Below are 27,264 nucleotides of genomic sequence, written 5' to 3' on the forward strand. Positions count from 1 at the left end.
AACAATAACCAGAGGTGTTGCACATTTTTCCATGACATATTTGGTCTCTGAATTAAATCATATAGTATTTGAATTTGGGCATTTAAATCCTAGTACATATTTTAAATGTCCCAATAATCCCAAACTAAAATGTTCCATGCTGGATATATCCCATTTAGTGGCAATGGGCAGTTTGGTGATTTTTGAAAGTGCCTAAGCATTTTTAGAAAAGCCACAAAGTTACAGAAAAATAGAAAAGAGAAAACAATTTAGAAAAGAGAGAGAGAGAACACCTACCTGGGCCACATACCTGGCCGGCCCACCTGGCAGGCCCAGCACTGTGCTGGCCCATGCCAGCCAGCTACTTCGTCCTCGCCAGGCAGTCACAGAGGTGACACCGGCGAGCATGAGTTCGCCACGACGCCACCTGCTTGCCGCCCACGCCCCTGGACACCTGGGTGATCTCCACGTCGCCGCCCCAACCCCGTGGACCCCTCATTCGCCCCCGTGCCTCTCTCCCTCGCTCTCTCACGCGACGCCCGAGGACCGCCGTCGCTGTCGTTCGTCACCACTGCAGCCACAGCCACTGCCTCGCCCCGCCGATGCTCTCAGAGGCTCCGCCGCCACCTCTTCTTCCTCCTCTCCGAGCTACACGAGCCAGGACGGCCCCAAGACGACGCTGGTGGCCTTCTTCCCCGACCACAGCTGTCGGATGCCGCCGTCCAATTCGCCGTCTCCGCCGCCTCCCCGAGCACGCCGACCTGCTCTTCGAACTCACTGTGAGCCCCTGTCTATTTCCCCTCTCTCCTCGTGCCCGTCCGCGCCTTCTAACCACCATGGCTGTTGGAGCCGACAGCTCCTCGCCGCCGGTCAAGGTGCCACCGTGACTATGGCCGTGCAAGCACGCGCCCGAGCTCACCTCTGCACTCACCGCACTCCTGTCAGTCGAACACGACCGTCCACGGCTCCTCCCGTGCCCCGCACCGCCCACACCGTTGTTGCCCGAACTCCGGCCGCCACCTAGCTCGCTGCCGCCATCGACTCAGGCCGTCCCAGCTGCTGCCGCCACCACCACTAGATGCGCGCGAGCCCCAGCTACGCATAGGACCAAACCACGGTCGATTTGGTCGACCGTGGGCAAAATCCGAGCACCTCCGCCATCTCTGGCGTCGCCGGCGACGAGCCGTGGACCAAGTCCGGCGAGGTTGACTCGTTTGACCTGGGGTTTGACCCCCCAGGGTCACTGACGCATGGGCCATGCCCCTATTTAGTTTAGGTGTGAGTTTAATTAGCACTACTTAACTTAGTTAATTAATTGACACACTGACAAGTGGGCCCAGGCTCTAATTAACCTAGGTTAGTGCTAACCTAACGCTAACTAACTCTGTTAGTTAGTTGTTACACTGACATGTGGGTCCCAGCCGTCAGGTTTGACCTGGGCTGGCGCTTTTGACCTGCTGATGTCACCTTGATGCAATGCTGACGCATTAATTCAATTATTGGAATTATTCTTATTCAGGAATTCAGAAAATAATGCAAACTTCTAAAATTCATATAAATTCAACCGTAGCTCAGAATGAAATAAATTATATATGAAAAATGATCAGAAAAATCCAATCTATCCATCTGCACTGGTTTCATGCATGTTAGAACACACTAACCTTGCTGTTTAGGTGAAACAAGTTAATGCACTATTATGACCTCTTAAAATGGGTTTGCATTTGAATCTTTGGTTCAAATGGACTCATCTCAATCTGTTCTAGCTTGCATTAGCCAAAACACATTCTTATTGCCATGTCATAGCATGCATCATATTGTGCATTGCATTGATAGTGTTTCTTCTCTATTTGTCGGTGTTGTCCCCCCCCCCCCCCGGTAGCCGTTGTCTCGATGTTGTGATCGTTGACACTGATGAAGACTCAATGCTATATTCAGAAGTGCCAGGCAAGAAAAACCCCCTTGTTCATTCCGATACAATCCCACTCTCTCGCTCCTGCTCTTTTTCATTGCATTAGGACAACAACGATTTATCTGTTACTTGCTGCGGTAGCTAAACCCCTTTATCCTTTGCATGACCTGTCATTGCCACAGTAAATAGATGAAACCCACTAGCATGAGTAGGAGTTGTTTGAGCCCTGTTGTGCCTACTCATTCATGTTCGTTTGTCATGCCTGCTACTGCTTAGAGTTGAGTCAGGTCTGATTCATCGGGGATGAATCAGAGGTGTGTGAACATGTCCTACTGTGTATGAGCTAAGCGTGTGAACACGATTTGGTAAAGGTAGCGGTGAGAGGCCATGTAGGAGTACATGGTGGGTTGTCTCATTGAAGCCGTCCTTAGGAACTGAGTTCTGTGTTTGTGATCCATGATTCAGCTACTACCATGCATTGGGCCCTGAAATATGACCCCGCTCGACTTCTTAATCACCCTTGTCCTCTGTCCAGGAGTTGCAAGTAGTTTCTGGTGTTTGTAGTATGCTGGAGGCCATGGGCAACGCTGACCCGAGGGGTGGGCTGTGATGCGGTAGGCACGTGGCACGGTGTATCGGGCGCCCGTTTGGTGTCTCGGGAACCCTGCACACATCGTTCGGGGCCGTATGTGGAAACTTCAGCCGGACTCCCTGCGGATGGAACCTGAATAGGCGATAAACCTGGACTAGAGACTTGAGTGTTTAGGTAGGTCGTGGTCTACACCCACGTCGACTTTCGCTTGAAGTCTGCCGAGCACATGTCATGTGCAGACGCTAAGTGGTGGAAACATGTATGAAGAAGTACACCCCTGCAGGGTTAACATCATCTATTCGAAAAGCCGTGTCCGTGGTAAAGGACTTCGGGGTTGCCTGTACAGTTCATAGACAAGTGAAAGTGGATACTCTAAAATACGCAAGATAAGCGTGAGTGCTATGGATGGCGTTCTCATAGGAAGACGGGAGCGGATCCATAGTGGTGTATTGATAAGGTGCATATGTGGACTCGTGTGCGCCACCTCAAGAGAGTTACTTGCAGTCGTAGTTCAGGATAGCCACCGAGTCAAAGCTAGCTTGCTGCAGTTAAACCCCACCACCCCCTTTGTTGATAATGATGCATATGTAGTTAGATCTGATGTTAGTCTTGCTGGGTACATTGGTACTCACGTTGCTTATTTTATGTTTTTGCAGAGAGACTTCAGTCTCACTAGTAGTTCCGCGTGGACTTCGACGTTTAGCTTGTTACCTCAGCTACGATCTTGTGCCCTCGGCAGGATCTGGTAGATAGTCAGGCTTCTCAGCCCTTTTCATTTATAGATGTCTGTACCCAGACATGTTAAGCTTCCGCTTGTGCTTTGACTTGTATGCTTTGAATGCTGGGTCGAGAGACTCGTGTTCGTAATATCTCGCTCTTCGGAGCCTATTGAATAAATACTTGAGTTGTAGAGTCATGTTGTGATGCCATGTTGTATTTGCACATATCGAGCATATTGTGTGTATGTTATTGAAATGCTTGGTATGTGTGGGATCTGACTATCTAGTTGTTTATCCTTAGTAGCCTCTCTTACCGGGAAATGTCTCTTAGTGCTTCCAGTTCCGGAACACTTAGGCTGGCCGGCATGTGTCCTTCTTCATTCCTGTGTCTGTCCCTTCGGGGAAATGTCACGCGATGAATAGCAGAGTCCTGTTAGCCCGCTACAGCCCGGTTCACCGGAGTCCTGCTAGCCCAGTGCTACAGCCTGGATTCACTCGCTGGTGACCGACACGTTCGATGCTGGGTCATGGATGCCTGTCCCTGTAAGTTTGTTCCACTTTGGGTTCACGACTAGCCATGTCAGCCCGGCTCCTTATCATATGGATGCTAGCGACACTATCATATACGTGTGCCAAAAGGCGCAAACGGTCCCGGGCAAAGGTAAGGCGACACCCGTGGGAATACCGTGCGTGAGGCCGCAAAGTGATATGAGGTGTCACATGCTAGATCGATGTGGCATTGAGTCGGGGTCCTGACAGCTTGTCCTTGAGAGAAAACCAAAATCGAAAAACATGTCCACATGCTTAGAGAGAGAGAGAGAGAGAGAGAGAGAGAGGTGTCGATAAAAACAAAATACGGACATAGAAGCATCATGCATATTATTATAACAGCAACAAATTTTAACATAAAACTCTATCATAGAACTTTCATCATATAACTTATCATGAACAAGTAAGAATTCATCACAACATCGAAGTATAAAGCATAAACTCTATTAAAAACCAATGAACTATGCTCCCAGTCAACTTTGCAACTACAATTCATCATCCCTTCAGGAAGGATCACATATCGGAGCGTTTTGGCAAGTCCACATACTCAACCATCATATAATCTTCTATGATTGCTAACACTCATCGCATACACATGAGTAAAAAGTTTCAACCGGACACATAGAAAGACAGGGGCTAATAGTTTTGCCTCCCAACGTATTCACCTCAAGGGTGATTTCAACAATAATAATTCATGCTCATCCATATCCAACTGGATATATGTGCCTAGATCTTTCCTCCCCACATGATGCTTGCAAAAGAGAAAATAAAAAGGAATAGGGAACAATACTTTGACTTCTACATAAAAGTAAAAGATAGGCCCATCGCAGAGGGAAGCAAAGGTTGCCATGCGCTTTTTGGTTGTATGCTCAATCTCTTAGTGCAAAAGAACGTTGTCGGCGTCCTGGGAACGGGGGTCCCCATGCTTGCCTGCCTACGGCTTGTAGCGTGGCTCACCAGCGGCCCAGTACAGCCCGTCTTCATCAACCCAAGTTCAAGACCCTCGCGAGGGGCCAAGCCTCGCGGGGCAGACGACACAAGGCCTCCTCAAGGGCGGCCTCACCAGGCAGGCTTGCGAGGATGCGGAGAGATCAAGGCAAGGGGTACATCGCGAGGCGCTCATGACGCAAGCCATGATGATCAAGACCAGGCGGGCGCCAGGAGGGCGCCAGCCTGCGCAGTGTCCTTGTTTCCTCTTTGGTGCAAAGGGGGGCAAGCGCAGGCGCAGAGTACCGAGGCATCAGGCAAAGGTTTCCATATTGGTGCAACGAGACCAAGACCAGCAGAGCGGCAGGACGGAGGTCACCATGGAGCCCAAGATGATGTCATCACCAGTGCCTTTGGCAGTCGAAGACCACCTTTAGTCAGGATAGCTTATACTAGTTGTCCCCTTACAAAATGGTCGTTGTTGGCTTCCTTCCCGCTCAACATTTGGGCAGAGGACCAGGGCCTCTATAAATACAGATAGCCACCACAGTAGGAAGGGATCGAATCCTGGACAAGTAGAACTCCACACCACCACAAGAACACCCCTCGCGAGGCTCTTCTTCCTCTATACTGTACATCATCAGCCCCAGAGGCAATCCACCACACCACACACTGGATTAGGGTATTACAGCACAACGGTGGCCCGAACCAGTATAAACCTTGTGTCTCTTATATTGTTCATGGTGCTAGCTTAGAATCACGGCGAGGTTTTGGGGCGTCTTTCGGTAGGGAGAAGATCTTCGTGCACACCCCAGAGTTCGAACCTTAAGGGTTTTGCCGGAACCCGATATCCGACATTTGGCGCGCCAGGTAGGGGTGCGCCGGAGCTCTCCCTTTCGTCGGCTCGCTCTCCACCAACACCGAGCTTCACCCCCATGGCGGACAACGCACCACCGGCTCCGGCGGCCGACGCCAGCGCTGGGACCAGGGGGCTCCGAGCCATGGCCCCCACCTTGTGATAACCCACAAGTATAGGGGATCACAACAGTTTTCGAGGGTAGAGTATTCAACCCAAATTTATTGATTCGACACAAGGGGAGCCAAAGAATATTCTCAAATATTAGTAGTTGAGTTGTCAATTCAACCACACCTGGATAACTTAGTATCTGCAGCAAAGTATTTAGTAGCAAAGTAGTATGATAGTAATGGTAACAATGATAAAAGTAACAATAGCAGTTTTGTAGTAATTGTAACAGTAGCAATGGAAAAGTAAATAAGCAAAGCACAATACGTGAAAAGCTCGTCGGCATTGGATTAGTGATGGATAATTATGTCGGATGCAATACATCATGTAATAGTTATAACATAGGGTGACACAGAACTAGCTCCAGTTCATCAATGTAATGTAGTCATGTATTCCGAATATAGTCACACGTGCTTATGGAAAAGAACTTGCATGACATCTTTTGTCCTACCCTCCCGTGGCAGCATGGTCCTAGTGGAAACTAAGGGATATTAAGCCTCCTTTTAATAGAGAACCAGACCAAAGCAATAACACATAGTGAATACATGAACTCCTCAAACTACGGCCATCACCGAGAAGTATCCCGATTATTGTCACTTCGGGGTTGTCGGATCATAACACATAATAGGTAACTATAGACTTGCAAGATAGGATAAAGAACTCACATATATTCATGAAAACATAATAGGTTCAGATCTGAAATCATGGCACTCGGGCCCTAGTGACAAGCATTAAGCATAGCAAAGTCATAGCAACATCAATCTCAGAACATAGTGGATACTAGGGATCAAACCGTAACAAAACTAACTTGATTACATGGTAAATCTCATCCAACCCATCACCGTCCAGCAAGACTAGATGGAGTTAATCACGCACGACGGTGATCATCATGAAATTGGTGATGGAGGATGGTTGATGATGACAACTGAGGGAGTCCTGGACTAGGGGGTGTCCGGATAGCCGAACTATCACCGTCGGCCGAACTCCTAGACTATGAAGATACAAGATTGAAGACTCTGTCCCGTGTCCGAATGGGACTTTCCTTGGCATGGAAGGCAAGCTTGGCAATACGGATATGTAGATCTCCTACCATTGTAACCGACTCTGTGTAACCCTAGCCCTCTCCGGTGTCTATATAAACCGGAGGGTTTTAGTCCGTAGGACGAACAATAATCATACCATGGGCTAGCTTCTAGGGTTTAGCCTCTCTGATCTCGTGGTAGATCTACTCTTGTACTACCCATATCATCAATATTAATCAAGCAGGAGTAGGGCTTTACCTCCACCGAGAGGGCCCGAACCTGGGTAAAAACATCGTGTCCCTTGTCTCCTTTTACCATCCGCCTAGACGCACAGTTCGGAACCCCCTACCCGAGATCCGCCGGTTTTGACACCGACATTGGTGCCTTCATTGAGAGTTCCTCTGTGTCGTCACCCTTAGGCCCGATGGCTCCTTCGATCATCAACAACGATGCGGTCCAGGGTGAGACTTTTCTCCCCGGACAGATCTTCGTATTCGGCGAGCTTGCACTGCGGGCCAACTCGCTTGGCCATCTGGAGCAGATCGAAAGCTACGCCCCTGGCCATCAGGTCAGATTTGGAAGTTTGAACTATACGGCCGACGTCTGCGAGACTTGATCTTCGACGGGCTCGAGCCATAGCCAAGCACGCCGCACTGTCACGGTGGGCATGATCTAGCTCTGCTGCCGGACAGTGCCCTGGAGGCCGCACAAGTATCCGCTCCGACCCTTAGCTCGGAGCCGACTGCGCCGATCGAGGATGGGTGGCTGGACATCGCCTCGGGGGCTGCTACCTCTACGGCGATACAGCCAAATACCAACCCTGTCCTTTGTGAAGCTCGTGACTCCAGGGTGTCGGACTCCTCCCTGGACTCCGAACCTTCCGTGCCCCTGCCAATCGAATCCGATTTTGCGCCGATCATGGAGTTCACCGCTGCGGACATCTTTCAGCACTCGCCCTTTGGCGACATCCTAAATTCACTAAAGTCTCTCTCTTTATCAGGAGAGCCCTGGCCGGACTATGGTCAGGAAGGTTGGGATGCGGACGACGAAGAAATTCAACGCCCGCCCACCACCCACTTTGTAGCCACTGTCGATGATCTAACCGACATGCTCAACTTTGACTCCGAAGACATCGACGGTATGGACGACGATGCCGGAGACGACCAAGAACCAGCGCCTACAGGGCACTAGAAGGCCACATCAACTCACGATGTATATATGGTGGATACACCTAAAGGAAGCGATAACGAGGAACAACGGGACGCAACGAAGGATAATTCCCTCGAAAAGCAGTCAAAGCGGTGACGTAAGCGCCGCTCAAAGTCCCGCCTCGACAAAGACAACACCCATACCGACCCAACCATAGAGCAGGGTGAACTGGTGGACGACGAACATGCCCTCGAGCAACCATCCGAACAGGATAACTTGGATAAACAATCCGTCCCCGGCGAAGATAACAGTCCGGACGATCTCACGCCGGACACATCGTTGGAGCAGAAGAACCTCCACAAAAGGCTTGTCGCCACGGCACGTAGTCTAAAGAAGCAGAAGCGGAAGCTCAAAACAGCGGAAGACGCACTCAGAATGATTTGGATCAAAGTACTCAACACCGCAGACAAATACGGCGATAGTCGCCAAACAAAGAGCTACCCGATGCGCAAACTACTGCCCGAATTTGACGAGGATGCCGTAGAGCCCCCATGATCAAAGAACAAAGAGGCCGCCCGGTCAGATAGACGACCACATGACAAACATAGAGCGGCAAGCGGCGCCGAACACAAGCTCACACGCGATCCGCATAAGGATCCGCACCAAAAGGATGGCCCAGTCAGGTCTATCTATGGGCCAAGAAAGCAAGCTCTAGAAAGCAATGCAACACGTTGAGTATTCAAAAATCACGGCACACCCAAATACAGGGGCGCCGCACACCCCCTATGTTTCACCGATGAGGTGCTGGATCATGAATTTCCAGCGGGATTCAAGCCCGTAAACATAGAGGCATACGGCAGAACAACAGACCCTGGAGTATGGATTGAGGATTACATCCTACATATACACATGGCTAGAGGAGATGACCTCCACGCCATAAAATACTTACCCCTCAAGCTCAAAGGGCCAGCCCGACATTGGCTCAAAAGCCTCCCGGAAAATACAATTGGAAGTTGGGAAGAGCTCGAGGATGCATTTCGGACAAACTTTCAGGGGACTTATGTCCGCCCTCCGGATGCAGACGATTTAAGTCACATAACGCAACAGCCCGAGGAGTCAGCCCACAAATTTTGGAACAAGTTCCTCACTAAAAACAACAAGATAGTCGATTGTTCGGACGCCGAAGCCTTAGCAGCTTTCAAACACAACGTCCGAGACGAATGGCTCGCCAGACACCTTGGCCAAGAAAATCCGAGAACAATGGCCGCACTAACAAGCCTCATGACCCGCTTTTGCGCGGGAGAGGATAGCTGGCTGGCAAGATGCAGCACCAGCGACCCAAGTACATCCGAGGCTAGGGATGGAAACGGGAAACCACGACGCAGCAAGGACCAGCGCCGGACCAAGGGAAACAGTCCGAAGAGCATGGAAGTTAACGCCGGATTCAAAAGCTCTCAGTAGAACAACAAAAAACTGCCTCTTAAGGACAACAGCGACGAGCTATCCAACCTAAACAAAATCTTGGACAAGATATTCCAAATCCACGGTACTTCCGAGAAGCCTGCAAACCATACCCACAGAGATTGTTGGGTCTTCAAACAGTCTGGCCAACTTAACGCCGAACACAAGGGGCTTGACACACCAAGAGAGGACGATGACGAACCCCACAAGCAGAGCTCCAGAAAAATAAGAATTTCCCACAAGAGGTCAAAACAGTAAACTCACTTCAAGTGACAACAGGGAAAAATAGAGCGGCGCCCATTGAAATACGCGCCACACGGTCTATCCCGGTGATGTCCCGACATTGGTTGTCAAAACCAATCACGTTTGATCATCAGGATTACTCCGGAAGTATCCGGAACGCAGGATGGACTGCCCTGATATTAGACCCTATAATCGACGGACTCTAATTCAGAGAAGTCCTAATGGACGGCGGTAGTGATCTAAACTTGCTATATCAGGACACAATCCGCAAAATGGGGATAGACCCAACCAAAATTCGCCATAGCAACACTTCCTTTAAAGGAGTGATGCCAGGCCAATATGCCCATTGTATGGGCTCCCTACTACTAGAAGTTGTGTTCGGCTCATCCGACAACTTCCGTCGCGGAAAGTTGGTCTTCCACATCACCCCATTTAAAAGTAGCTATCAAACACTATTGGGACGCAAAGCTTTCGCCCGCTTTAACGCAATACCGCATTACGCATCTCTTACACTTAAAATGTCCGGTCCACGCGGCATCATCTCATTAAAGGGAAACTTCGAGTATTCCTCAAATACGGAAGAACGTGAGACTGCCTTTGACAGCCACACACTAATCCGGCTTTTCTGATCAAAGCACCTAAAAAGGTCATTCAGACCTTGGACACGGTTAGGCGAGTCCGGTATAAATAAACAAGGGGCTTACTAGCCGCGTACCCCCCTACAAGGGGCTCCACGCATGTACAACAAGAGACAATAAAGCTCAATTTTATTCATTTTTTGAATCATCCTCTATTTATTTTAAAATACATTTTCCACACGATCTTTTTTTCCAACTAAGTTCTTCTCTTTTACAGATGAACATCGTGCTACACCCATCCAGGATACGGCACAACGGAGACACAGGTGCAGACGTGCAGTAGGGACCCGTTGCAAGGATTCTTTTCAGATTAAGACCCTGCGTAAACCTTTTTTACTGTCTCTTGTTGTTGCACATCCCCCGGTTTCTTGCTATAGCCGAGGAGGAGGCTGGCATTTTGGCATCGGCCGCGTCAGAAATTTTTGCGTGTACCTGGACACTAGGGGCTTAGGGCATTGTTCTGCCCATTTTCATAAAGACCGAATACCTTAGGGAGTGTTCGGCGTCTCGAGTTAGGCCTTACATGCATCAGCTCTGAATCATGTCTCTGGTCAAATATTGGGTTTGCCCGGCTCCTGTGTTTTGCTGCCTTACGTTCCGCTCTATCGGCTAACGCGGCACCAGGAGAACTACTGCGATTGTGCCCTGGTTCGGCCTGGTGAGCACCTCAGTAGAGAAAGCCGAAAACTGACTGTCATGATATAGCAGGAGACTGGTCAACCACTCGATCGACCACCGGAATGTTTAGAATTCCTCCGCATTAACGAAGGACCGCTTCCCGATCAGGCACATACGCGCCCTGAGTTCGGGAGAGCGCGGTGCCCCCAGGGGCTACATAGTAGCCCCACCATCGAACTCCTATGGCTAAGTGAAAGTGATAAAGCATTATAGTCCGGTTGCCTAGTTTGCTACGCTATCACCTCCTTTACAGGACCAAGATGTTGGATTAAGTGTGAAAATGCGCCTTTTTGCAAACACCCCCGCACTATGTGCGTGGGGGCTGAAGCCGAAGACTGCCATATTTCAGGTTATATACACATATACATCAACGGCTACACAGGAAATACTTTACTACTTGACCGCACAAGTATAAAAAGCTCTTATATTATATTGAAACATCGTTTCACAAATCATACATGTCATTTGAACATAATATCCTTCGAGCACTGCATCTCTATTAAATGACCGCCCTGCAGGACTTCCTTAAAATAGTGCTCGGTAGGTACTCGGCTTCTGTCTGAATCCTGGGACGCAACGTCGGTGGCCTTCATCTCCGCCTAGCATGTCTTGACACGGGCAAGAGCCATCTGCGCACCCTCTATGCATGCCGACCGCTCCATTGCATCGATATGCGGCACCGCATCAAGGAACTGCTGCACCAAGCCAAAATAACTCTTCGGCTCGGGCCTTTTCGGCCACAAATGAGTCACGACATCCTCCATGGCAAGTCCGGACAACCTATTCAGCTCAGCCCATTCGGCTAACCGATCGATTAACGGAAGTGGACGCTCTGGACTATGGAACTGCGACCAAAAAAGCACTTCCATTCCTTGATCATTTTGGCCTCGGAAGTGTGCGACCGCGTCTGCGGCACTCGCCGCCAAATCCAGATAAGCATCCTCCGCACACCACAGCTGGCCCAACTGAGCATACTTTGGATCCGTGAACTTCCTCTGCAGCAGAAAGGGCTTTCCAGCCGCGATATCCCCGGCTTGATGTAGCTCCTCCTTTATAGCTCTCATCGCGGAGCAGGCATCTTTGGCCTCGGCGGTGGCCTTCTTCAGGTCATCTTGCTCCGCTCGGTGTTCTTTTTCAAGAAACTCGCAGCGGTCGGTAGCATTCTTCAACTTCCCGGCCATCTCGGCCATTTCCTCCCTGCTTCGGCAGTGAGCAGCCTCTTCGGCTTTTAGCTCCTCGGCCGCCCTCAAGGCAGCCGCATCACTTTTTTTTGGCTTGCTCCTTGACTCGGGCTAGCTCCGCCAGTAGGTTCTCCATAGCAGAGGCACCATCTGCATAAAGCATACATGTTGTAAGACATGGGCGTCAAGCTCCCTTACCAGGTGTCCACGGAGAAGTTGCATACCTTGTGACTCGTCAAGCCGCTTATTGACAAGCGTGATGTCCGCATCCGCCATGTCAAGTTGCCGCTTCAGTTCGGCGAATTGATCAGTCCGCACCAGACGCTCCGCCACCTATATAGGACAGGCGACATCTTAAAACTAAGATTATGATCCTCGGTGCGCTGTCACTTTCGACAACGTACCGAGTCTCAGGGGCTACTATCTAGACAGGGCGCATTCTATATGCAAAACTGTCAGAAGGTATATCATTTTTTGCGTACCTCAAACCCCGTCAGTAAACTTTTGACGGCTTCATGCAATCCGCTCTCAGCGGATGAAATCCCTTCAATCACCGTACCCATTAACGCACGGTGATCTTCTGAGATAGACGCTCGCCCGAGCAGATCCTTCAGCTCCTCCGACCGTACACCAGTTGGTGTCGGACCTTCCGGCCCCGCAGGACTCGGGGAAACCCTTCGTGGTGACACCTCAGGGTCGTCCGCCCCGCATGACGGTGCGACAGATGGAGGCGTTTCGCTCTCCATCATCTCCGGATGAAGATCCCCCGAAGATGAGCTCTGCTGAGAAGGGCTGAGATCCGAACTACAAGGTAAAAACTTCGATTATCTTCAGAAATAAAAACAGGGATGTACCTTATTACAAAACTCCCATTTCTACTTACGGCTCACTGGAGGGCTGATTCCCTTGGGGAAAGAGTGCGGCCTGGGCTTCTCTCGGCGCAGGACCTTCTGGCAAAGATTTCTTCCCCCGCTTCGAGGCCTTGGTCTCCGGATCTTCAGAAGCGGTCCTCTTCTCCCCTTGGAGGGAGGGATTCTCGATCCCTCCTTTCTTGATAAACTCCTTCACGAAGGTAGTAGCTCCCTTGTTCCCCCCTTCGCCTTCTTCAAAAGGCACAGCCACCAGCATCTTGGTTAACACAGGATCCGACATGGTCTCAGGGAGGGGGGCCGGACACCTTATTAATTTTGCTTTCGCTATCCACTCCTGTTCAAGGGACAACTCTTTAAAGGGCAAGTTTATGATAGATGTACGGCTAGCATGTCCAGGCACAGGACTACTTATTTGAGTATCCGGGCGATCGCAGCTCAGACCTGCGTCCTCGGTCAAGTCCGGACACATCTTTTGTGATCCGAAGAACAGTTCATACATCTCCACGGGCGTCGCGCCCATGAACTGTTGGAGAGCTCATGGTCCCTCCGGATTAAATTCCCATAGACGGAGGGGGCGACGTTTGCAGGGTAGAAGGCGCCGAATCAGCATGACCTGCGCCACTATGACCAGATTGATCTCTCTCTCTTGGAGGTCTCGAATACGGCCTTGCAGTAGAGGAACGTCCTTGGACGGCCCCCAGTCGAGCCCTTTGTTGACCCATGACGCCAGCCGCTGTGGGGGATCCGGGCGAAAGGCATGTGGCGCCACCCATTTGGTGCCCCTGCGAGCGGTGATGTAAAACCACTCCTGTTGCCATAAACCGGCCTCGCAAGTCGGAGCCGGACATCGTCGAAGGTCCGAAGCGCCTGAATCTGGAGCTTTGGGTGTTGGAACTCAAGGCGAGGGGCGGATTCAATTGAGATTGAAAGAAGGGAGCAGGCCTTGGTCTCGTTATAAAGAGGTTGAATACCAAGAGCCCTCCCCGTGGCCGTTTGGGACTCGCCTTCGATAGAGGGGGCACGCCAACGGGCACGGTTGGGTTACCCATGCCTGTATTAATGAGAATCCCGGAATAAGGGGACACGATCTCTGCTTTGACAAGATGTGCCAAGGAAACCGCTTCGCTAAACACGCTGAGGTGGAACCATAAAAACGATTCGAATAAAGGCTTGGCCGTGGTGTGATGTCACGCCATGGAATACGTCAGCAGATTGAACTTGTGTAAATATTATTCTCTCTACGGTGGTATGTGGAACTTATTTTGCAGAGCCGGACACTATCCTTGTGTTCAAAATCTTCTATGGAGTATTCGGAGGAGGAACCCACCTTGCAATGCCGAAGACAATATGCGCGCCGGACTAGTCGTCATTGAAGCCCGGTTCAGGGGCTATTGAGGGAGTCCTGGACTAGGGCGTGTCTGGATAGCCGAACTATCACTATCGGGCGTGTCCGGATAGACTATGAAGAGACAAGATTGAAGACTCCATCCCGTGTACGGATGGGACTTTCCTTGGCATGGAAGGCAAGCTTGGCAATACGGATATGTAGATCTCCTACCATTGTAACCGACTCTGTGTAAACCTAGCCCTCTCCGGTGTCTATATAAACCGGAGGGTTTTAGTCCGTAGGACGAACAACAATCATACCATAGGATAGCTTCTAGGATTTAGCCTCTCTGATCTCGTGGTAGATCTACTCTTGTACTACCCATATCATCAATATTAATCAAGGAGGAGTAGGTTTTTACCTCCACCGAGAGGGCCCGAACCTGGGTAAAGACATCGTGTCCCTTGTCTCCTGTTACCATCTACCTAAACGCACAGTTCGGGACCCCCTACCCGAGATCCGCCGGTTTTGACACCGACAACGACAGCGACGGATCCCCCTCTTCGGAGCCCCGAACAGACTCCAGATCAGCCCTCCCAAGAGAGATTTGGGCTTGGCGGCGGCTCCGTATCGTAAAACACAATGAAACTTTCTCTCTAATTTTTTTCTCCATGAAACGGAATATATAGAGTTGGAGTTGAGGTCAGTGGAGCTCCAGGGGGGCCACGAGATAGGGGGCGCGCCCCCCACCCTCATGGACAGGGTGTGGGTCCCCTGGCCTTGATTCTTTCGCCAGTATTTTTTATATTTTCCAAAAGTTATCTCCATGGTTTTTCAGGTCATTACGAGAACTTTTGTTTTCTGCACAATAAACAACACCATGGCAGTTCTGCTGAAAACAGCATCAGTCCGTGTTAGTTTCATCCAAATCATGCAAGTTAGAGTCCAAAACAAGGGCAAAAGTGTTTGGAAAAGTAGATACGTTGGAGACATATCAACTCCCTCAAGCTTAAAACTTTGCTTGTCCTCAAGAAATTCAGTTGACAAACTTAAAGTGATAAAGAAAAACTTTTACAAACTCTATTTGCTCTTGTTGTTGTACTAACCATATTCACAATAACACTTAGGTCTCATATTTACTCATATCAATGGCATAATCAAATAGCGAGCAATAATAATAAAACTCGTATGAGAACACTTTCTCAAAACAATCATAATATGATAGAACAAGATGGTATCTCGCTAGCCCTTTCTGAGACCACAAAACATAAATGCAGAGCACCTTTAAAGATCAAGGACTGACTAAACATTGTAATTCATGGTGAAAGAGATCCAGTCAAGTCATACCCAATATAAACTAATAGTAATGGATGCAAATGACAGCATGCTCTCCAGTGGGTGCTTTTTAATAAGAAGGTGATGACTCAACATAAAAGTAAATAGATAGGCCCTTCGCAGAGGGAAGCAGGGATTTGTATAGGTGCCAGAGCTCGATTTTAAAATATAGATGAATAACATTTTGAGCGGTATACTTTCACTGTCAATGCAACAACTACGAGATCTCGATATCTTACATGCTACATACATTATAGGCGGTTCCCAAACAGAATGGTAAAGTTTATACTCCCCCACCACCAACAAGCACCAATCCATGGCTTGCTCGAAACAATGAGTGCCTCCAACTAGCAACAGCCCTGGGGGAGTTTTGTTTAATTATTTCGATTTGCTTCGATCTTTTTGATCATGAGACTGGCCATCCCGGTTACCGGCCATTTTCTCATGAATGAGGAGCGGAGTCCACTCCTCTTGAGAATAACCAACCTAGCATGGAAGATACAGACAACCCTAGTTGAAACATGAGCTGCTCAAGCATACAAAGCAGAATTTCATTTGAAGGTTTGGAGTTTGGCACATACAAATTTACTTGGAACGGTAGGTAAATACTGCATATAGGAAGATATGGTGGACTCATATGGAATAAATTTGGGGTTTGATGGAGTTTGGATGCACAGGCAGTATTCCCTCTTAGTATAGGTGAAGGCTAGCCAAAGACTGGGAACCGACCAACTGAGAGAGCGACATCAGTCATGAACATGCATTAAAATTAATCAACACTGAGTGCAAGCATGAGTAGGATATAATCCACCATGAACATAAATATCGTGAAGGCAATGTTGATTTGTTTCAACTACATGCGTGAACATGTGCCAAGTCAAGTCACTCAAATCATTCAAAGGAGGATACCACCCTATAATACCACATCACAACCATTTTAATAGCAAGATGGCACGCAAGGTAAACCATTATAAGCTCCTAGCTAATTAAGCATGGCATAAGCAACTATAATCTCTAATTGTAATTGAAAACATGTTTATTCATAATAGGATGAATCAGGAATGTGAACTCATCATATTTACAAAAACAAGAGAGGTCGAGTTCATACCAGCTTCTCTCATCTCGATCAGTCCATCATATATCATCATTATTGCCTTTCACTTGCATTACCGAACGGTGTGTATAATAATAATAATAATAGTGCACGTGCATTGGACAAAGTTGGAATTCGCAAGCATTCAATTAAAGGAAGAAGACAAGGTAATATGGCTCTAAATTAAATCAACAATCATGCATATGAGAGCCACTAAACATTTTCAATATGGTCTCCCCCTCTCGACCCCCAAAAGAAAGAAAAGAAATAAAACTATTTACACGGGAAAGCTCCCAAGAAGAAAAAGAAGAACGAGAAATCTTTTCTGGTTTTCTTAAGGTTTATCAAACACACAAGAAGAAAACTAGAAAAAGAAATTAAACTAGCATGGATAATACAATGAAAGAGTATGAGCACCGACAACTAGAATAGTGTGTGAATATGAATGTAAAGTCGGTGAGAAATACGTACTCCCCCAAGCATAGGCTTTTGGCCTAAGTTGGTCTATGCCCAAGGATCGCGGCTACTCTCAAGAAATTATCACAAGGCCATTCACACGGCCTTACTTCCGCTACGCAAGGAAGATTATACTTGGCCTTTTCTTTCTCCTTAGCTTGTTTATCCTTGGAGCTTTGGCTAGAAGAGCCCCTCAAGAACAACCTCTTCATCATTTTCTGAAAATTTCTGAAATTTTTTGTAACTTGAAAATAAAAGTGAATCAAACTAAACAAGATTGATAGCAACTACTCTCACAAGTGCCTAGAGCCTATATCATGCATTAGAATTACTTGGGACCTCATAAATTTAACATGCAAGCTCAAGAACAGGGTCACCTATGCAGCAAAAATTAGCAATGAATAAAACACTAGAACAAAAACTAATTGGACCAATGGAGGAGTCACATACCAAGAAAGAATCTCCCAAAGCAGTTTTGTGAATGGAGCTTTGAGCAAGGAGATCGAAAATCGCAGCAAAACGAGCTAGGACTCGTGCTTGAGCTGGATGGGGATTTTTTGGGAGGAAGATGGAGTGTGTGGGTGCAGGAATAAGTGGAGGGGGGACACCGTGGGTCCACGAGGTAGGGGGCGCGCCCAGGGGGAGTGGGCGCGCCCTGGACCCTCGTGGCCAGGTGCTTGCCCCCCTGTTGTGTTCTCAGTTCCTAAAATCCTCAAATATTCCATAAAAAATCATTAAATTTGCAGGGCATTCGGAGAACTTTTATTTTAGGGATATTTTTTATTGCATGGATAATTCAGAAAACAGACAGATAATGTTATTTTTGCTTTATTTAATCTAAATAACAGAAAGTAAAAAGAGGGTACAGAAGGTTGTGCCTTCTAGTTTCATCCATCTCATGATCATCAAAAGGAATCCACTAACAAGGTTGATCAAGTCTTGTTAACAAACTCATTCTGAATAACATGGAACCGGAGAAATTTCGAATAACACTAGGTTACCTCAATGGGGATATGAACATCCCCTATAATAATAGTATCATATTTTTTCTTGACGGTAGGAAGAGGGAATTCAAAACCTCCAATAATGATAGTTGGAATTTTTCCAATATAATTGATGCTATGAACTTGAGGTTGTTTCCTCGGAAGGTGTACCGTATGCTCATTACCATTAACATGAAAAGTGACATTGCCTTTGTTGCAATCAGTAATAGCCCCTGCAGTATTAAAAAAGGTCTACCAAGGATAATTGACATACTATCGTCCTCAGGAATATCAAGAATAACAAAGTCCGTTAAGATAGTGACATTTGCAACCACAACAGGCACATCCTCACAAATACCGACATGTATAGCAGTTGATTTATCAGCCATTTGCAAAGCTATTTCAATAGGTGTCAACTTATTCAATTCAAGTTTACGATATAAGAGAGAGGCATAACACTAACACCAGCTCCGAGATCACATAAAGTAGTTTTAACATAGTTTGTTTTAATGGAGCATGGTATAGTTGGTACCCCTGGATCTCCAAGTTTCTCAGGGTTTACTTTAAGCATATCAGTTAAGCGCATACGTAAGAAGATAGGTCTAATCATTTCAGCAAAGCGCTCAAAATCCTCATCATCCTTTGTCTTGGATGGTTTAGGAGGAAAAGGCATGGGTTTCTGAACCCATGGTTCCCTTTCTTTACCGTGCTTCCTAGCAACAAAGTCTCTTTTATCATAATGTTGATTCTTTGATTGTGGGTTATCAAGATCAACAGCAGGTTCAATCTCTACATCATTATTGCTAGGTTGAGCATCAAAATGAAAATTATCATTAACATTATCACTAGGTTCATGTTCATCACCTGATTGTGTTTCAGCATCAGAAATAGAAATATCATTGGGATTCTCAGGTGTGTCCACAACAGGTTCACTAGAAGCATGCAAAGTCCTATCGTTTTTCTTTTTCTGCTTTTTAGAAGGACTATTATTTCCTCTGAGAATCCTGCTTGATTATCTTAGGGTGGCCTTCAGGATACAAAGGTTCCTGAGTCATTCTACCAGTTATACTAGCCACTCTAATAGCAAAATCATATTTATTATTTAATTCATCGAGAAAATCACTTTGAGCTTTAATTACTTGTTCTGCTTGGGTGGTAACCATAGAAAAATATTTGCCACTGAGTTTAAGTTCACCTTTAACTCTATCCATATAATCACTCAAATGTCCTATCATAAAAGCATTACTCTTTAATTCTCTACCAACATAAGCATTAAAACTTTCTTGTCTAGCCATAAAGTCATCAAATTCATCTAAACATTGGCTAGGAAATTTAGTAGACAGGATATCAACCTTATCATATCTATAGAGAGTATTTACCTTTACTACCTGTGTCGGGTTATCAAGACAATGTGTTTCTTCAATAGGCGGTATATTAAGACCATGTATTTCTTCAATAGGAGGTAAATTCTTAACATCTTCAGCTTTAATACCTTTTCTTTCATAGATTTATTTGCCTCTTGCATATCTTCAGGACTAAGAAATAGAACTCCCCTCTTCTTTGGAGTTGGTTTAGGAATAGGTTCAGGAGTTGGCTCAATTGGCTCAGGAATTGGCTCAGGAAGAGTCCAGTTATTTTCATTAGTCAACATATTATCCAATAGTAATTCAGCTTGGTCGACTGTTCTTTCCCTGAAAACACAACCAGCACAACTATCCAAGTGGTCCTTGGAAGCATCGGTTAGTCCATTATAAAAGAAATCAAGTATTTCATTTTTCTTAAGAGGATGATTAGGCAAGGCATTAAGTAATCGGAGAAGCCTCCCCCAAGCTTGTGGGAGACTCTCTTCTTCGATTTGCACAAAATTATATATTTCCCGCAAGGCAGCTTGTTTCTTATGAGCAGGGAAATATTTAGCAAGGAAGTAATAAATCATATCCTGGGGACTACGCACACAACCAGGATCAAGAGAATTAAACCAAGGTTAAGCATCACCCTTTAATGAGAACGGAAATATCTTAAGGATATAATAATAGCGAGACTTCTCATGATTAGTGAACAAGGTGGCTATATCATTAAATTTAGTAAGATGTGCCACTACAGTTTCAGATTCATTGCCATAAAAAGGATTAGATTCAAGCAAAGTAATTATCTTAGGATCAACAGAGAATTCATAATCCTTATCAGTAACAAAGATAGGTGAAGTAGCAAAAGCATGGTCATATTTCATTCTAGCATTCAAAGTTTTCTGTTTAAGTTTAGCTAGTAATTTCTTAAGATCAGATCTATCATTGCAAGCCAAAAGATCTCTAGCAGTTTCTTCATCCATAACATAACCCTCAGGAACAACAGGCAATTCATACTTAGGGGGAGAACCTTCATCGTCACTATCATCAATAATTTCATCTGCAATAATTTCATTCTTTCTAACCCTAGCAAGTTGTTCATCAAGATATTCACCTAATGGCACAGTAGTATCAAGCATATAAGTAGTTTCATCATAAGTATCATGCATAGCAGAAGTGGCATCATCAATAACATGCAACATATCAGAATTCATAGCAGTAGCAGGTTTAGGTGTCGCAAGCTTACTCAAAACGGAAGGAGAATCTAGTGCAGAGCTAGATGGCAGTTCCTTACCTCCCCTTGTAGTTGAGGGAAAAATCTTAGTTCTTTCGTCTTTAAAGTTCCTCATAGTGACCAGCAGATATAAATCTGAAGTGACTCAAAGAATAGAGCTATGCTCCCTGGCAACGGCGCTAGAAAATAGTCTTGATAGCCCACAAGTATAGGGGATCGCAACAGTTTTCAAGGGTAGAGTATTCAACCCAAATTTATTGATTCAACACAAGGGGAGCCAAAGAATATTCTCAAATATTAGTAGTTAAGTTGTGAATTCAACCACACCTGGATAACTTAGTATCTATAGCAAAGTATTTAGTAGCAAAGTAGTATGATAGTAATGGTAACAATGATAAAAGTAACGATAGCAGTTTTGTAGTAATTGTAACAGTAGCAACGGAAAATTAAATAAGCAAAGCACAATATGTGAAAAGCTCGTAGGCATTGGATCAGTGATGGATAATTATGTCGGATGTAATTCATGTAATAGCTATAACATAGGGTGACACAGAACTAGCTCCAGTTCATCAATGTAATGTAGGCATGTATTCTGAATATAGTCATACGTGCTTATGGAAAAGAACTTGCGTGACATCTTTTGTCCTACGGATGTCATACCCTCCCGTGGCAGCAGGGTCCTAGTGGAAACTAAGGGATATTAAGGCCTCCTTTTAATAGAGAACCGGACCAAAGCATTAACACATAGTGAATACGTGAACTCCTCAAACTACGGTCATCACCGAGAAGTATCCCAATTATGTTCACTTCAAGGTTGTCGGATCATAACACATAATAGGTGACTATAGACTTGCAAGATAGGATCCAGAACTCACATATATTCATGAGGACATAATAGGTTCAGATCTGAAATCATGGCACTTCGGGCCCTAGTGACAAGCATTAAGCATAGCAAAGTCATAGCAACATCAATCTCAGAACATAGTGGATACTCGGGATCAAACCCTAACAAAACTAACTTGATTACATGGTAAATCTCATCCAACCCATCACCGTCCAGCAAGCCTATGATGGAATTACTCACGCACGGTGGTGAGCATCATGAAATTGGTGATGGAGGATGGTTGATGATGATGACAGCGACGAATCCCCCTCTCCGGAGCCTCGAACGGACTCCAGATCAGCCCTCCCGAGAGAGATTAGGGCTTGGCGGCGGCTCCGTATCGTAAAATGCGGTGAAACTTTCTCTCTGATTTTTTCCTCCGCGAAACAGAATATATAGAGTAGGAGTTGAGGTTGGTGGAGCTCCAGGGGGCCCACGAGACAGGGGGCGCACCCAGGGGAGAGGGCGCGCCCCCCACCCTCGTGGACAGGGTGTGGGCCCCCTGGCCTTGATTCTTTCGCCAATATTTTTATATTTTCCAAAAGTTATCTCCGTTGATTTTCAGGTCATTCCGAGAACTTTTGTTTTCTGCACAATAAACAACACCATGGCAGTTCTGCTGAAAATAGCGTCAGTCCGGGTTAGTTTCATCCAAATCATGCAAGTTAGAGTCCAAAACAAGAGCAAAAGTGTTTGGAAAAGTAGATACGTTTGAGACGTATCACCTTGCGGCAGGTGCAGTGGCCGCACAAGTTCAAGCCAGAGATGCCGCCGCGCTACAGCGGCACCATGGATCCGCTTGCTTTCCTGCTGGCATACTAGGAGGCCGTCCTCAAGGCCGGAGGCGACGACAAGGTCATGGTCAACTGGTTTCCCATGGCCCTCACCGGCGTCCCGCGCGTTTGGATGCTCCACCTTCCAACATCTTCTGTGGCCTCCTGGGAGGAGCCATGTTCTCAAATCCTTAAAGACTCAATTCGATAGGATAACTTCAAAGGGAAAACTAAATCCATTACAAGAAGGTAGAGCGGGGAAACACCATATGATTCAACTATAGTAGCAAAGCTCGCGGTACATCAAGATCGAGCCATATCAAGAACACGAGAGAGAGAGAGAGAGATAGAGAGAGATGAAACACATAGCTACTGGTACATATCCTTAGCCCCGGGGGTGAACTACTCCCTCCTCGTCATGGAGAGCGCCAGGATGATGAAGATGGCCACATGTGATGGTTTCCCCCTCCGGCAGGGTGCCGAAATGGGCTCCCAATTAGTTTTTCATGGATACAGAGGCTTGCGACGGTGGAACTCCCGATCTAGGTTCTGTTCTGGAGGTTTTGGGATTTTTAGGAAGTGTTGGCGTCAGGGACAAGTCAAGGGAGCACACGAGGTGACAACAAGGACGGGGGGCGCGCCCTAGGGGGGCGCCCTCCACCCTTGTGGTGGCCTCGGGACTCTTCTCCGATATCGTTTTGTTCCGGTATTTTTTATATTTTCCAACAATATTCTCCGTAAATTTTTAGGTCAAGTGGACTTCGTTTGATATTCCTTTTCTACGAAACTCAAAAACAAGGAAAACATAAACTGGCACTGGGCTCTAGGTTAATAGGTTAGTCCCAAAAATCATATAAAATAGCATATAAATGCATATAAAACATCCAAGATAGATAATATAATAGCATGGAACAATCAAAATTATAGATACGCTAGAGACGTATCATGCCTCCACACATGTACTCAGCCAGGGTGAGCTAGTGACCATATAAACAGCAGAAAATGTATATACTGAGCGCAATGAGCATATTATGAAATCCACTGACCGTATTTTTACAAATATACAGTGACAGACAGTGTATTTATCTCGTTTCAAATCAAGCCAACAGGAAAAGAGGCAGTATGGACTAGCATTACTTTGTTGTGTCCCGTCAACCTGTCAAACGAGGAGAAGCTTGCAGGACGGGATAAGCTTGCTCACAGTGGCACGCAGGACACGGAGCAACTTTTGACTAATACAAGCTCTCCCTCGCTCAGGCGGTGGACGTGCAACAGTTAATTCGGTGTCAGATTGCCAGAAGCATACACTGTACTAGTACCATTATTGTTTGACTTCCCGAAGAGGCGAACAGCCAAGCGCAAAGTTTACTACTCCGAGTACTAGTATTACGTAGTACTACTAGTACTACTATATAGGTATGTACTACTAGGAACCGGATGGTGGAGCGTTTGCACTCTTATTTTATTTTATTATGTGATAAAGCAATCTTCAATACATTTGGTTCTCTTAGAGGGTTCTCGCATGTGATAATGGAAGTTGATTGCATGGAACACTCGCCACAATTCTCGCTTAATTCTGGCTCGTATCCTATTAGAAAGAGGATCGCTCGGTAATATTTTCTCTCTTTTTCTTATTCAGCATGTAAACACTAAACATATCAGGAAACCTTGGGGCACATCTTTGTGTGAGCCGTGCTTGCTGCACTTTTAATGTCATCGAGAGCTGGCTTGATGAAACACCTCGCTTCCTTCTTCTTTTTTGTGGGGTACCTCGCTTCCTAGTGACCGGTCTCTTGGTTGATAGTCCTAAGAATGCTTATATATGAATAAATCTCTCTCATTTACCCGCAAAAAAGATTAAGCCATATTAACCGGAAAGGAGGGAGTATGGACTAGCACTACTTTTTGGTGTGTCCCGTCAACTCGCAGAACAAGAAGAAGCTTGCAGGATAAGGCAGAGCTTGCTTACGCCCTCTCCGTCTACCTCAAGCCTGGTGGCTCACAGGACCACGAGAAACTTTAGACTAATGCAACCTACCCTCGCCCAGGCAGTGGACATGTAGCAGTTCATTCGGTGTCAGATTGCCGGAGGCATACACTATAGTACCATCATTGTTCGACTTCACGAAGAGGCGAAGAGCCAAGCGCAAGGTTTAGTAGTACGAGTAGTACTACTACTAGTATACAGGTACTAGGAACCGCATGGTGGAGCGTCTGTACTCTTATTTTATTTTAATCTCTGATAAAGTACACATTTATTTGGGAGAAGTGCAGAAAATGGCAGCCCAATAGTACTATTAAAAAACATCGAACATGTAATGATGATATCAATCAACCATGCTCGAATATATCTTAGCCTCCGTGCGAGCCCGTCTGTGTGTTCTCGCTCCTCGTCACTCTCAAAGAACGACGGCTTGGCCATTTTGCCATCAATTGAGATCGGTTTGCTCACATTCTGGTCCCACATGTCAGTGATATTCCAAGAGGAAGTGCATTGACCGACTGGCCATACGCGTACTTGGTTTTGCATCTTCATAATACTCCTCCCTTCGTCACAGTTATAGGGTGCGCTTCATTCTCATGCATTTCTCTCCATGCATTTCCACCACCAGACACGTTTGGTTTAATGCTCAATTAATTAGGGCGTGGTAACCGCAATCAAGTCCACAATTTTATCTCGATGTACTACCTCCGTCCTGGTTTATTGGTCCCCATTATATTTTGTGCCAAATTTTGACCATAAATTTAACTAACAAAGTGTCCATGCATATCACAAAAAACTTCAAATACAAATCGAGCAATATAATTTTTTACAAGCATTAACATTTTGTTAGTTAAATATTTGGTCAAAATTTGGCACAATTTACATAGGGGACCAATAAACCAGGACGTAGATAGTAGGTGTATACGTGGAGTGGAGTAAGTGCATGCATGTGTGTACCCGGGGTGGAAGCACTGCATGCATGTGTGTACGCATTATTTCCTCTAGTAATAGACGTTGTGCTATAACTACCAATGCCATTTTTCAGGCCGATCAGTAGTTGCCTTGGTCCCAGAGATTGTTGAAGCGCGCTCTATAAACAGTGACGGAGGGAGTAGTATGAGCGGATTCAAAGAAGAGCGTATTGATGATTGCTTCTTCCGAGCAACTTCAAGTGGGAAAGGTGGGGCTATGATTTGACTGCTCCTTACTCACTATTAGTGCGGCGCAACTACCGGGCTGGGCCTCCCATGTGGTTGTGCACTACTCCCTCCGTTCTTAAATATTTATCTTTCTAGAAATTTCAACGAGTGACTACACGCAAAGTGAGTGAATCTACACTCTAAAATATGTCCATTTGAAATTTCTAAAAAGAAAAATATTTAGGAACAGAGGGGGTATAATTTTGTGTAGGGCACATGGACCCGGATGCTGAAGAGGCTTCTGGCAGTGCTATCAAGCTTCCAACATTTGTTTATGTAATTGACATACTATACAAATAATTTTCCAGCGACATGAAATTGTACAATGCTCTGAGCCTTCAGGTTTTGTTTCGTGTGTCTTGCCATCCATGCTCTTTTGGAAAAAATAAAAAACTAACTTCCTTGTTAATGCATCTCAATGATTAGTAGATCAGAGCTAATATTTACATCACAACTGAAGACAAAGTTGTGAGAAGGTATTAAATCAAATTGATACGTGTTTTCATTAGCAGCAACTTCCCCCAGCTCTGTCTAAATCAACAAGGCATGTTGGGAAAAAGTAACTGTCAGGAGCATGCAACATTCCACTAAAATAGAGTTGAGCATCCCTTAGGACTAACAAATGACCAATGGGGAGAGAGAGAGGCCACCGCCGCCTTGTGTGAGATACTCTAAAAGAGACAAACCCTGGAAGGCAGGCTCCATTGTATATAGTGGAGCGGACTGCCTTTTTCCCCATAAAAATCGTTTTATATTCTGTGTACGTGCCATTGAGCGATATAACTTTATTTAAAAATAATGTGCCAACGCATCAAGTTGAACATTGTTTCGTGCACGCGTGATACACGACCTCTGTAGGTAAACAACCGGTACACGCGCTCAAATTAGCATGTGGGCTGCCATTTCGTACAAAAATGAGCTCCACCGTGTACCCGCCCGGGTGTGGCTGGGCACAAAGTGTGAGTATGTGCACCTATTCTCTTCGTGTACGTACACCACCTACGTGGGGTTGTGTGAGAGAGATACAAACGTAGAGAGATACAATGTGTGGGTTCGTGAGTGTTTTTCAGGGTGTGTGAGAGATAGACAGGGAATATGTGTCGATGGTATTTCAAACAAAAAATGTAACATATGCAATGTGTGTGAAATAGAGGCCTATATATATCATATATATAGAGGGGGTGATCCACAAGAAGAGAGTGGAGGTATCATCAGCGTGAGGTATCCATAGAATTGAAGAGAGGGATGATGTGTGTGTGTGTACGCGCGCGAGTGATCGATAAAGAGAGCCATCGAATTTGTGTGTGCCCACATCAAAGATATAAGGTGGCTGGCCTACTGGAATGTGAAAGGGCACAGGTGCAGTTTGTCTCTATGGCATGGATACCTACGTATAGCGCTTGACTATCAGTGTGTGGGGGGAGACCTAACTATATAGGTACAATGGCTGGTATATGTGTGGAGGAGATAGATCTACCTTACGTATTGAGGGAGATCGATCGGCATCCATGCATATGTGTAGGAGAGGAATAAGGTTGGGAGAGAGACAGAGCTAGAGTGTCAGAGGGGTTGGTGGTGGAGTTGCTTCTCACAAATGGTGGGGGAGGCTTGCTAGACAATTGGAGGCATCCCTGCAATATCAATAAGAGAGGGGATGCCTGCCTGTCTGTGCACATGTGTGTGAGAGACGGGTCAGGAGGCATGCACG

This window comes from Triticum aestivum, chromosome 1B (assembly GCF_018294505.1).
Source record: "Triticum aestivum cultivar Chinese Spring chromosome 1B, IWGSC CS RefSeq v2.1, whole genome shotgun sequence".
In the NCBI taxonomy this organism is placed as follows: Eukaryota; Viridiplantae; Streptophyta; class Magnoliopsida; order Poales; family Poaceae; genus Triticum; species Triticum aestivum.